Below are 12,387 nucleotides of genomic sequence, written 5' to 3'. Positions count from 1 at the left end.
AGATGTGAAATTTCACGTGACTTAGTAACAAACTAGTATGCGAAGTGTAAATATGAAATACTATTTAAAACTAAAACCCTTGTTTAACCTTTTCACGCGTGAGTTTCAAATATTCCTTACCGACCCCCCAGCGTGAGTTTTTTTGCACGTGACTTCGGTACTCTGCAGCATTTGAACTCATGCCAGCCTTTGAACAGTCACCTTGCTAGGTAAGGAACACTACATGCATTGCATTGCAAGCTTCTCTCATTGACTCGAATTCTAAGAGCTACAAAAGTTGGTTGATTTATTACTGTAGCTAGCTAGAAAACGTCAGCTAACCGCTAGCAAACGTCAGATGCCTGCTAGCTAACAAATCGTGACCAGTTATTCAATGCAGTGAAAATGAATAAACTATATAAAATGCATACAACGGGGAACGTAACTTCTAGAAAGTTTTTGCAATGGTTTTGATCGGTAGTAGTCACTAATATAATTAGTTTTTGTGCATTAGTGTTGGCTGTCTGTTGGTACGTAACTAACACTTCTTGTCCCGATTTGAATGCTTTCTACCTGGTTAATATCATAGTATGGTCTTGAAACAATTACAATCAGGAAATAAAGTTATAAACACTGTTTGAGCTAAATGTGAGTAAATAATAGCGCGGTTTTACCAGCCATTGTTACGTTACTTGTAGCTAGGTATGCTAATGGTGCGTTCTAAACATGACGTTCTAATCACACCGGTGTGATCGTACGCTCCAGGGACCACTCTAGATTGATCACACTGGTGTGATCGTACGCGCCAAAGGGTTAACCAGCGAAAAAGACAGGAATTTTCCTTCCATTGGCTGAGATAATGAAGAGGCTGGACATGCTGACATACTGAGTTCTGATTGGTCACTCAAGTAACTAGCTTTTGTCAGCAACGCGACTGCTTTGCTAAAGCTGTGAATCACATCGCTCACTTGAATTTACTGGCGTTATCAACAAATCTGAAGATGTGAGATACTACTTTCTGGAGTACAGTGACGCCATGACTCAAAAGATGAATCGGATGACATGAGGAAATCCCAGAATTAGATACTGTTCAAAACGTTCAGGGAAAATGGAGGCATTTCATTGCAGTGCCAACGGTAGAAAGAAAACGCTAGCTCCTCATTTATAAAACAACTGTCCACGGGTTACATTTACAAGAAAAGGACAACCATGGCAGTTTTGATAGCGACAATGAAAGATGCATAGATTCATAGAGTATTGAATGCCTTGAGTGTGAACGGTAGCGAAGAGAAGTGTTGTAAACAAGTTCAACACCAGACTAAACGCAAACAACAAAGGACTATGTATGTAATCAGAGGATATATATAATTTTTTCAGTCAGCCGTGAAACATTAAGTGTAATGTTTGCTAACTAGCTACAGATAATTGCATTTCAAAAAGTTGTCAAAGTCGTTTGTATTGCTAGTTATCTAGGTATAGCTGACTTTACTGTTAACATTAGCTAGCTAGGTAACAACATTAACTTACCAGTTAGCTAACATTTCCTGGTTTCTAGCTTGTGTGTGATTATTCTTAGCTATTGTTTGTATAGTCTGACTGAGCACATCACTTAGTTTGATAAGCTACCCGATTGACCGGTCATTCATCCAGGTGTGTGTGATTATTCCTAATCTATAACCTTATAATGGTGGCTGTCCACCTGCACTTGAACTATCTGCTATTTTCTATTATGAATCCTGCTGCTAAGCCAATCAATCAATCAATCAAATGTATTTATAAAGCCCTTTTTACAACAGCAGTTGTCACAAAGTGCTTTACAGAGACACCCGGCCTTAAAACCCAAGCAAAAAGTAGTGTTGAATTTCATGTTAAGCTACTTTAACATTTATACCTGATGTATACCTTTTTTAATTTAATTTGGTTTGATATAGTATGTGTTTATTAGAGACCAACCAGACCAGTTTACTACAAGGCCAGTGTCCCCGTTTGAATACTTAACCCCACCCAGCTATTTAAGAGGATGTGAACTACACTGAATGAATGTAAACAAAGACCAGCTCTCTTTTCTCAGAACTAAGTAGAGCAGATTATCAACTTTTAGAGCAGCATGTCTTTCCCATATCTTCATCAAACAGTATTTTGTTTTATGTAGCGTTACAAAACTCTGATTCTGGACCTTTGTAAAATGTAATAAAAAGCTAAACTCAAATTTTGTGATAAGCCCCCGTTCAGGAATTGTGTCACATATTTTCAAAATCCATGCCAAAATTTCACAGTTTCTGCCAGGGTATGCAAACTTATGAGCACAACTTTACATGAGCCTGGCAAAACCATTTAACCACTAAGGGGTGAATCCTCCATTACTAACCACCCCTCAGTGGTGTTCATTCCTAACCAGGCTTGGAATTTAATAATTTGTCGTTCAGTGTCACAAAAATGTTTAGAGCACAAAGGCCCTGAGCCAGGGCACAAAACCATTGAGTGAAATAGGAGGATTTGGAGCTTACAAATAAACAACTTGAATTGTTGATTAGAAAAAACACGCAGGATATAAAAACATACATTATTCACAACAGCCCTGGCCGTATTGTATCCCCTCCTGTATTCCCTGGGTAACCAAGTCCTGAACCTACATAAAAAATCTGAATCCCACCATGTCGTCGAAAGCATAACGTAATTGGTTGGGGAGAATCTAAATAGTCACCCCCGAAGAAGCTCCCAGACATCTCTAGCGAGGTTATGTCAGTGTCATCGTTATCCAAGCCCACCTCAGAAAGTCCTTTGTCCAGCCTGGGCTACACCCACCTAGGATCTCTGCGCAAGTCTGACAATTCCCTTTCCCCTTAACTCCTGAAATAAGATACAGATGGAGCTGAAGTTCCGAGGACGGCAGGTGAGCTCACACCAGACCTCGACTTTCTAAAAAATATGAGTGTTTCAAATCTAGCCGAGTGCAGCTGGAAACAAGTTTCAAACGGTCAAATGTATTTCATAAAGCCCTTTCTTACATCAGCAGTTGTCACAAAGGGCTTTTATAAATAGACAAAGACAACTAAAGCATGACACCCTAGACAAAAGTAATTGAGGTCTGTTGAAGCAATGTAGCAGCCGCACTAGCAAGGACATGGCCTGGAAACCTTCATCAGTAAGTTTCGGCTCTCACTCAACCCTGCTGTAGGAGCAAATCAAACTAATAGTTGGGAAAAAAGAAAGACGCCACCTTGCAGTGAAGGCAAACATTTAAAACATTGGGAGGGAATTTGACTAAGATGGGGTTAAATTTTCCTTGTTGCCAATAGCAGAGGTCGTATGAAAAAGGGTAAGGAAAACATGGGAAATATTGGTTCAGTTATGTATTGAGAGTGAATAGCGGATAATCAGTGTGGTCAGTTGTTAGTTGGGTTCATTCAGCCTGGAATGTCAGACTCCTAAGTGGCTCAACACCTGTTTGGCCTCAAGTCTTGAAGAATGTGAGCTTGCTGCTTTACATGTTTCACCCAGTGACCGTTCAGAAGGGCTGTCAGAGTTTAATCCTAATGTGATTCAACCGAATACAACAGAACATACACTCACCTAAAGGATTATTAGGAACACCTGTTCAATTTCTCATTAATGAAATTATCTAATCAACCAATCACATGGCAGTTGCTTCAATGCATTTAGGGGTGTGGTCCTGGTCAAGACAATCTCCTGAACTCCAAACTGAATGTCAGAATGGGAAAGAAAGGTGATTTAAGCAATTTTGAGCGTGACATGGTTGTTGGTGCCAGACGGGCCGGACTGAGTATTTCACAATCTACTCAGTTACTGGGATTTTCACACACAACCATTTCTAGGGTTTACAAAGAATGGTGTGAAAAGGGAAAAACATCCAGTATGCGGCAGTCCTGTGGGTGAAAATGCCTTGTTGATGCTAGAGGTCAGAGGAGAATGGGCCGGCTGATTCAAGCTGATAGAAGTGCAACATTGACTGAAATAACCACTCGTTACAACCAAGGTATGCAGCAAAGCAATTGTGAAGCCACAACACGCACAACCTTGAGGTGGATGGGCTACGACAGCAGAAGACCCCACCGGGTACCACTCATCTCCACTACAAATAGGAAAAAGGCTACAAATGGCACGAGCTCACCAAATTGGACAGTTGAAGACTGAAAGAATGTTGCCTGGTCTGATGAGTCTCGATTTCTGTTGAGACATTCAGATGGTAGAGTCAGAATTTGGCGTAAACAGAATGAGAACATGGATCCATCATGCCTTGTTACCACTGTGCAGGCTGGTGGAGGTGGTGTAATGGTGTGGGGGATGTTTTCTTGGCACACTTTAGGCCCCTTAGTGCCAATTGGGTATCGTTTAAATGCCACGGCCTACCTGAGCATTGTTTCTGACCATGTCCATCCCTTTATGACCACCATGTACCCATCCTCTGATGGCTACTTCCAGCAGGATAATGCACCATGTCACAAAGCTCGAATCATTTCAAATTGGTTTCTTGAACATGACAATAATTTCACTGTACTGAAATGGCACTACTCACTACTAGAGGCGAGTTTCAATGGGAGTCAGGTGCTGGTTAAGTATTTAAGTAAACTGGTAAGAGGCATACATTGGTGGAGATGGAGATTCATGTGTTTTTTACCATTAATAAACATCACCCAACTGTGTATCTGCGTATCTGCGACTGGACCTTATGTCAATAGTGTGCCAAAAAAAATAACTTTTCCACCACTCATGCAATTGGTAAATGAAATATTGCAATAGCCCCCACAATATCCATAGGAGTGACATTTACTATAACAGGTGGCCAAAACAAGATTGATCTATTGAAGTCTATCTTCACACGGGTGTAACTAAGTTTGGGGATGTAATTATGTGTTGCCTTTTTCTATTTTGTTTGTTCTGGTCCCACCATTTTTCTTTCACTGTGTTTTGCAGAATCTTGCAAATCAGCCGATACAAGCCATTATGGAAAAAAAAATGTATTTTTATGGAGGTGGGGTGACCTAACGAGATGAAGGTGGTTTTGGTTTTACTCTAGGACACCCACTGGCTGATCTGCAATGGCAAAGGTAAGCACAGTATGTTTTGGGAGAATGGACAACGATGTTAAAAGTTCTTTTGCCCAAACAATAAAAATAAAAAACACACATTTTATGTAAAATGTGGTACATTTAGTTGAATCTGCTTTGTTGCACAATACTATTAATGCTGCATATCCACTGATGCTTTACCCCGGTACCAGGGCTACACCAGTGATTTATGCTAATGTTGGCTCCAGACTTTTCTTTTTCCACTATACTTTTGGTACCAAGGACATAAGGAGTGGCTCAATGTGGGGAGGGTGGAGTAAACTATAAATGCGCTTTGTTTTTCCGGTTACGAAAAATAAAAGGTACTGGTAGTAAAATAAACAATAACGCCATGCTCAGTTTGTTTACAATACGGCGTTTGAACTTAAGTAATACTAATTTGTTCACCTACACTTGTGACACTGCAACTAAACCAGTATATTCATTGTTTAGTTTAATAAGTATTAAAACTATCGACCTTTAATAGAAGGATTTGGGAGAATTCTGAGGTAATTTTGTGTTATAGATTCTGCAGGCTACATCTCAGCGCTCCGTTTTTGCCGGACCGCATAAGGGGAACCAGCCAAGAGCGAATGTCTCTTACTGAGTGAGTGTGTGACTGACTGAATGACTTACTGAGTTGGCTTTGTTAAATAGCGTCGTGATTAGAGAAGCGGACCTGTAAATTATAGGTCCCGAGTTCGTATCTCCTTGCAGGCTAAGCGACGTACGCATTATGAATTATTCCATATAGACAAAAACTTTGCTGGCTAAAACCCTCAGGGTCTACATTATAGTAAGCCTGAAATAAAATAGTTTACGGTTATGTTGCCACTGTTTCTGGTGGATTTTCGAGGTACGCGTCCGTGCATTGGTTTTGGGTCAGGATAGACAAACACATTTGCTGGCTACATCATACATTAGCTACATTATAGTAAGCCTTAACTTAAACTATATACGGTTATATTGTGACTGTTTCTGGCATGGAAAAGTTCATCTTCAGTCTCCCTAGCAATTGCTCCATTCTTATAATTATTCCTAGGAAGTTAGTAGGTACTAGTAAGCGTATTACTGGCTAATAAGCTGTTAAAACGTCTGGTGGCAAAAGCAATACAGTTCATAGACGCTATGGTGGAGGTAAACTTAATAAGAAACATTAGTCAGTTTAACACAATCCTCAATAGAGTCTAGCGACTGCAGAAACGTGTAATGCCGTGGCGTAGTGGTTAAAGACAGTGCCTCTCATGTGGAAGATCTACGTTCAAATCTATTGAAAGCAACCTAATTTATTAATTATTTCTGGTAGATTCCACAATTCTCTTGTCTTTTCACTTGATGAAAAAGTTAGTTATTGTCGCCTTTATTGATAGTTATTGTATAAATGTCATTCACGAATGAAAGAAAAAAAGAATGATGTTTTGCCATGAAATAAAAAAATACGTTCTTATGCCATGAAATGTTCTATTGAGTCAATGGCATCGTATCACCTTCGGTCGTTCCAACTCTTTCCATCCTGAGTCTTTGCTTCCCTGTAACGTTGCCTCATTTTCTTTATTTGATCAGGGATCTGTTTGTTAGATGAAAACCATTACGAGAAGCCTAAAGCAAACGACCCACATCGCCATTCAAATAGAACAACATGCCGTGTTTTCACAGCACGTACCGCGTCAATCCGCAAACCCCACCCTAAGTCCTAAAGCCCGGGGCTTGGAACCAATTGAGAGCCGGGCTACTTGGCCATGGCCTAGTGGCCTAGTGGCCGACTGGCCCTGGTCCGTGTCAGTGGAAACAGAAAGAAATCTGGACTATAGGGTAAAACACCAGTGTTCAGCACCAGGGGAAAAACAGCATAAATAACACTTTACTGGATTGCTAGAATGGTCCTTCAACCCCATGTAAAAAAAACAATCCATGCAAAATTAATCTTAAAATAATTGCATATGTTAACTTGTATATATTAAAGCCATGCCTCCAGGAACCCTTTACTACACTGAATCATTAAAGGTTCTTTCAAGATCCCCTCAACTAACCAAAGGTGCAGATAAAAACTGGCAGTGATTGCTTGAGGATCTCCAGGGTTCCTTGAATCACCACTAATTATTGGAGCTAATTCTGTGTTTAGTGGGGAATTGAGGGTTTAGGGTTGTCCATTTCAACCTTGATATTGAGGCTCCCTCTGCCATCGCTGTAAGAAGTGTCTGGGCTCACGGTTTGTTTGGCTTCTGCATCCAGCCTGTAATCAGAGTGATTCATACCCTGGTCTACCCCTGTAATTAACAGGCTTCTTAATATTTCACCTCATGCATACAGACAGACAGAACATTTCACTGCCCCACATGTCAGCCCAACAGCACTGTTGGGATGTCAGCTTCGAACTGTAAACACAAGGAGGTTGCCATAGCGACAGTCATCACTCACACACTACTCTAACCACCTCGAATTTTGGGGCAGTATTTTTGTCCTCTGGCCAAATAATCAGGGCATATTTCTTGGAGGAAGTTGAGAAGGGAAGTCTAATGTTTTTAATTCATAAAAGTAGGAAGATTTTTTTAAAAGTTGTACAAGGCATAGGTTATAGGTTCTGTCGATTGACATAATTTGAATCGCACCAAGATTTGACTCTGTGATCGCTATCTCCTCACGTCCCTCCTAGTCTTTGCTGATGAAGGCGGCACACTAGGAAACATTGCAACAGACTGACCGCTGTTTGTCCGGACTGAGGAGTTCTATCCATGCTGTCATCCCTCTGGACATGAGAAACACTCAGTGGACAGGCCTCCCGAGTCACATCTCAGCTAGCACGCATTGCATGGTCGGCTACTGGTCAGGCACCACTCCCTGCCTACAATCATCATCTGACAGCTGCCCTCTCAAACCAACCTGGACTCATCGGAAAAGTGTGCCTCGAGCCAGCCAGACATAGGTTGGGCGAGTACAGGCAGAAAGGGTCTGGGCTGGATGGTGGTGTCTGACTGAGGCCGCCTCTTAGCCCCATCACCCTGTCCGCATACTGCAGTCATTCACGTGGCCCAGGAGCAGGTTTTTATGGTCAGGGTGATGAGAGGTGTAGCTGTGGGTCGGAGGGCAGCCCAGCCAGGCAGGGAACAGTGAATTAACTGGCTAGGAATCTAAAAATGGATTTTTACTACCGCTTCAGAGACCCAATGGCACTTCCCAATGAGGCCTGATGTGTTTATGTATTTGTGGATTCAGTTTTATTGCAATTTAGCTCAATAAAACAGAAATGTAAGGGCATATGTTTTCTTTGGAAAGATGATACATGTTGAAACTAGTGGATATTAAAATTAGACACACATTAATTTTTCCTTGCTTTATGCCTCAAGCCGCTAATTGAGCTAACATATCCGACGACTGGTAAGGTGATTTTAAAGTGAACACATAACCATGCAGTGAAAGCAACTTCAGTAAAAATAATCATTATGACTTTGAAAGTCAGTTCTCTTGAGTCAGAGTTTGTGATATTTCTTTTCAGAAGTTGTTGTGTTGTGTACAAAGAAATGTATTAATAACGCTGCGTAATAATGAATCCATGTGTTTTTCCTTGACATTTTGGCAGTCCACATGCAGTGATTTATTGTTGCGTTACTATCTCTTGCCATCACAATTCAATAGACTAAACAAACAAGATTGAATTAAAACTCAACTAATTTGCTGGCTACACCTAACTCAACCCTTGGCTTAATGATGGAAAAGTGTACTTTTTAGCCGTAGAAATTCTTTCAGTCAGAGATTCATGTTTATTGGATTGTTTGTGGCAATCCAGAGTTCACATACACAGTAGAAGAAAGTACACATTTCAACATGTACTATGAAACACTGCTGCATTAGTAGGTAACAGGCAAGATGTCCTGTTAGTTTAACTGTCTAATTCTCTCATGTCACCTCGTTCCTCCACTTACTCCACTGGTTTCCAGTTGAGGTTATCATTCATTACAAGACCGTGGTGTTGCCTAGCAGGCATTCAGGGGAGCTTCCCTTCCTTACCTTCAGGTAATGTTACAACCCTACATCTTTACCCGGGCTCTTTGTTCAGATCTGGGATCTTGGCTTCCGATCTGTCCATGCACTACAATGGTGGAACCAGCTTACCCTTCTATGTCCATGCACTACAATGGTGGTACCAGCTTACCCTTCTCTGTCCATGCACTACAACGGTGGAACCAGCTTACCCTTCTATGTCCATGCACTACAATGGTGGTACCAGCTTACCCTTCTATGTCCGTGCACTACAATGGTGGAACCAGCTTACCCTTCTATGTCCATGCACTACAATGGTGGTACCAGCTTACCCTTCTCTGTCCATGCACTACAATGGTGGAACCAGCTTACCCTTCTCTGTCCATGCACTACAATGGTGGAACCAGCTTACCCTTCTCTGTCCATGCACCCTTCTATGTCCATGCACTACAATGGTGGAACCAGCTTCCCCTTTAAGCCTTGATAACTTTCCCTTAATTACTAGAGCCACCTTCATCAACTAACACTTATGTTTATAATTGGTATTGTCTTTTTCCCAGGACCGACTAACTAATTAACTGAGTGGTAGTACTACTACTACTGATTTGTGTGCTCTGTCTACTGTAGCTTCTTCAAACGTATGTTATCTGCTGAATGACTAAACTGTAAACCGATGACATAGGGCAACATAGGTAGTTCTACAGTCTGATGATCTGGGGTGGAAGCTGTCATCAATCTCTGTCCTGGTTATGCTCCTGAACCACCTCTGTCTGCTAGATGGTAACAGTGTGAAAAGCCCATGGCTGAATTGGCTGAGGTCCAGGATTATCTTGGTATTGCTTTGTACTGAATGGAGTAACTGTCCTGGAAGGGGAGGCAGCGTGCCCCCAGTGGTGTGTTGCACCAACCAAATCTTGCTTTTTATTTATCCCTCATTTAAGGTGAAAACTGTATTTCTTTAATAAAAAAGTCCTGATCAGGAAAACACCACACATAGTAATGAACCAGGACAAAACAAACAAAATAACGACCCAAGAATGGGACCCTGTGTCACACCCGAGTTTACAGAAAGGCGGGGCCTCGTGATGGCTAGAGACGGCACTGCACTACCGCTGGGTGACCCTGTTGGTTCTTCTTTGCGGCAGGCGAAGTCTTACCTGCCAAAGCATTCAGAAAACATGTGACAGGGAAGGTCATTCCCTTGTAGGGGATTGTATGCAGGGGGCATCAAATAATGCACTGCAGTTCCTCATCATGAGAAAAAACAAGCTGACTCAGGTCTGTCCACCAAAGGATACAGCAGGTAAAGCCCCCCCCCCCCCCATTTCCACAAGCAGGTTGTGTGAGGTGGGGTACAGAGGAGCTTGGCAGAGCAATGTCTCCTATGCCAGAGAGAGAGAGAAAGGAGGGACTTAAACAAAGACATGTGTTGCCAGAAGATGTCAGCAGCCTGCTCCTCAGCAGTGTGTAACTCAATCCCCCACATGCTCATTAATGGAGGGGGAGGGGGGAGGCGTGGGGCAGGGAGAGGGGTTAAACGTTGTGATCAAAGGCCCAGTGATGAACCAAGGGGCTCTGCTAGATCATCAGTGCGACCCTTGTGCATCCATCAGGCATTAGGGCTCTTGATTGTGGCTAGAAGCGGACCGGTTGGTGAGGTCGGGCTGGGGGGGGTGCAGAGACACTGTGTGTTTGTGTGTTGGGGGGGGTAGACAAGTATAGACAAGAATGGAAAACTTTGAGGAAGGGGGGTGAAAGGGTTGGATTACACCCCAACCATCCTTTTACTTCTCCAAAACCACACAACGCTCATGTCCAATGCTGTACATATTCAAAGGCATGTACTCCAGACCGCTCCACAGCCCTGTCACACAGACGAAGACCGAAATATGAAATAGACAGGCACCAGGTGACCGCCCACATTGCTGTTCTCATCGATGTGGTGTGCTCTGTTGCCAGAAGGAGCCAGCTATCGATCCTCTTGAGATAGAGGTTGTCCACTCATCTTTACTTATGGTAGACAGCCAAATGACTGAAACAGACAACAGTTCAGAAAGATGTCTCAGTTATTCCAAAAGTAATGATGACAGGGGAATCATTTAGTCCAGCAGATCAGTTGTTAAATGGTGATATGACATAACTTCCATTTTATGCTGTATAGGCCAACAATAAGTCATGCAGTCCCACTCTGAGCTGTAGGGATGGAATGCTTGTGTGTTGTGTATGATGTTCCTTAGATCTTCCATTTCCATGGAAAAGCAGTGGATTAAACTGTTGGTTCCAAGTTCCATGGACCCCAGGAAGGAAGGAAGGACCAGAGTTTACCACAGTCTGTACATGAGCCACTATCTACTTAATCCCAGCACAAGGCACAGCATGTAGCACCTTCGAATACAAAGCGTTCTGTAGTGAATATACAGATGATTATTTTAGTATTTCTGGGTACCAGTTCAACCATTGCTAAAACTAAAATGAATATTAAGTCAGATTTTAAAATCGCAGATAATTTCTTAGCTTGTTGACAACATCTTGCGTGCTTTGAGAGCTAACCAAGCGTTGAAAATGCAAATATTTTCCAAATGTCCAGGGATTTGGGCTGTGGGGTATCGAGTTCTGTGGTCTCAGCTGTGTAGCACATTCATGTTGTTTTATCAATTCAGAACAGATCACTCAGAGCATGGCATTCTGGGACATTTTTATGTTTTGGGTTTGGAAAATCATCTTCATTTTCTCTTATTGTTCCTGCTTTATCATAGAATGCAAGAGAAATGTCATTAGTAAAATCGACAAAACAGCATTTGTTTTCCAGTGTTTTACAAGCCCCGTCCTGGTCAAACATTCACTGGCAAGTTTCAGAGCATTTTGTCCTTTGTGGTTCTTTTGAGGAGGGTGGGGTTGGGGGTGGGGTTTTGAAGAAGGGGCTGGTTTCAATGGATGTGCTAAGAAAAGGGCTGTGAAGGGTCTCTGAATTTTCCCTAGGTGGAGTCTGCTTTTAGAACCCCAACCTCACTTCATGAAAACAAAACGAGAGGAAGAAAATATCCTCAAGGAGAAGCCGTGGCCAGGACAGCCGCTGGACACTGAGCCGAGTTACACAAAGCGCGTGTGGGCTGTCCTCGAACTCTCCCACCAATGTCTCCATGTAGAAACCCACTTCCCTGAGGGATCAGTCTGTCTGTTTCACACACACACAGACACACAGACGCACACACATAACATATGCACACTAAAACAGACATACAGACACAAAAACAGACACACAGGTCGACATATACATTAACACACATACAGTATAGACACAACCACTAATATACACACACGCGTACAGGCACACATACATATAGACAGTAAAAGCTATAGA

The sequence above is a fragment of the Esox lucius genome, chromosome 19, assembly GCF_011004845.1.
Source record: "Esox lucius isolate fEsoLuc1 chromosome 19, fEsoLuc1.pri, whole genome shotgun sequence".
Classification (NCBI taxonomy): Eukaryota; Metazoa; Chordata; class Actinopteri; order Esociformes; family Esocidae; genus Esox; species Esox lucius.
Note: the sequence above shows the minus strand (reverse complement) of the source record.